Source organism: Hipposideros armiger, unplaced genomic scaffold (assembly GCF_001890085.2).
Source record: "Hipposideros armiger isolate ML-2016 unplaced genomic scaffold, ASM189008v1 scaffold_303, whole genome shotgun sequence".
NCBI classification, from domain to species: domain Eukaryota; kingdom Metazoa; phylum Chordata; class Mammalia; order Chiroptera; family Hipposideridae; genus Hipposideros; species Hipposideros armiger.
Window position 1 is genome coordinate 2,052,495 of NW_017731653.1, and position 1,990 is coordinate 2,054,484.

Genomic DNA, 1,990 nt, shown 5'->3' on the forward strand with positions numbered 1-1,990 from the left:
GGGGCCCTCTGGCATCCCAAGCGAGTTCTTAACCATTGCGCCACTCGGCCGGCCCTGATCTCAGTTCTTTTACTTCAGGTCCAGCCTAAGACATATTTTTCTCCAAGGAGAAAGAAGTTGGCACTATAAAACTGTGTTAACCCTGGGCACCTGGCCCTTTGTCCACTGCATATACTTTTCAGGGGAAATTAAATGATTGAATTAAGCTTCTGAACATAGGGAAGCCACAAAGAAGGGTAGCAGAGATAACTTGTCATTTGGTCAGAGCTGTTTGAGATGATAAAAAAGAGGATGAACTTGCCACTAGAAAGATTTTAGGAGAAGAGTTTAAAAAAATCTTGATCAGAGTTTTTTTTTTTACCTAGTTCTGCACCTCCAAAATATTTAATAGGTTGGTGGTGTCAGTGAGACCAGAGAAGAAAATGTCAAAGGCTGACTTGCCTATTATCTTTAATTCCCAGAGCAAATGGACTTCATCTAAATTACAAGAACATGTCAGCTCACAAGAAGAGTATTTTTGGTGATTAGGGGTACTTAAAAGGAAGGCAGGAAGGCAGGAGGCAGGAGGGCAGGAAGAAAGGAAGAAAGGGAGGGAAGAAGGGAGGGAGGGAAGAAGAGAAGGAGGGAGGGAGGAAGGAATATTTGACGCCCATACTTTATTCTGCCACTTGTTAATGGTATAATATTGGAAAATTCAGTCCCTCTCTGTGGTATTAGTTTCTCAATGAGGACACTCTAGCCTAGTACAGTGTCAGATCCTCAATAATTGAGACGGTAGATGCTGGCCTTTACTTGGGTTTCAGCATCCTCTGTGATATGCTATTCTACATTCTTCCCACATCTTTGAACATACATCACATTCATATAGGCTAATTTCCCCTTTCCCCCACCCAAATGCTTATCTTTTTTTTTCTTTCTTTCTTTTTTTTTTTTTTAAGATTTTATTGTTGAGTCAGGGAAGGGGAACAGACAAGTTGCTGTTATTTTGTTCTTCAGTCTAGTTGTGGAGGACGTTGCTTCACTGGCCCATGTNTGTTCTTCAGTCTAGTTGTGGAGGACGTTGCTTCACTGGCCCATGTTGGTATTATCATTGCGCTCTTCCTAGGTGAGGCAGATCAGTCGCCGGTCACTGGACGGCCACTCACGGTGGCTCTTGGCAGCTCATGTCGGCTGCCAGCCACTCAAGGTAGCTTATGGCAGCCCACAGCAGCCTCACTGCAGCCTTGCCGTCGCTGGCAACTCATGGCAGCCCAGCTCCAGGTCGAGCTGTTGCTCACCATTTTAGCTGTAGAGGGCGCAGCGTCACTGGTCCTAATGTGGGATCTGAACCCAGCCCTGCTGCCCAGAGCTGGCATCCCAAGCCAACTCTTAACCAATGAGCCACTTGGCCGGCCCTGCTTATCTTTTTCTTAACCCTAGGTTTTTCTCATGTTCTTTACCTCCCCACCCCACCCCCCCTTCCTCTCCCTCAGCCTTCTGCACACTTAACCTGCAAAGATCAGGTCTTAACTAACTTTCTCCATGAAGCCAGGCCTGGCTTCTACAGCCTACAATAGTCACTTTTCACTGAGTTTCTTACCTGCTTGATTTCCTTCTTTGTTGCTGTTATCACTAATATGCTTTATATTTTATTTGTTAATCTAATTTATTGTTTACTCTTCTGATTAGAATATAAGCTCCATGAGGACAGAGATTTTGGTCTGGATTGTTCATGGCTGTGTCCCTAATGTCTAAAACAAACCCTAACTCATCGTAGTTGCTTAGTAAATACTTATTCACTAAATGAATGAATATTTAGTAGGTGACTATTCCCCATATGAGCCTGGTGCTTTACAGAGTCATCATAGACCTATTTTGGGAGATTAGCTTCAAAACTGTAACAATAAGCTTATAATTATGTGTTTACTAGGCATGTAAAAATGTTTTGGTTTGGAAGTTGGAGAAAAGAGAGGAATTTGAGGGTTATTCTGTGGTTTCTTCTCTAGGTGTT

At 43.3% G+C, this 1,990-nt stretch overlaps 1 protein-coding gene across 1 annotated transcript in view; it reads right to left on the bottom strand.

Annotated features, from left to right (window-relative positions):
* TESPA1 (thymocyte expressed, positive selection associated 1) overlaps window positions 1-1,990 on the bottom strand; it is a 53,329-nt gene that overhangs the window by 41,268 nt on the left and 10,071 nt on the right. The gene's annotated exons all lie outside the window — the stretch shown is intronic.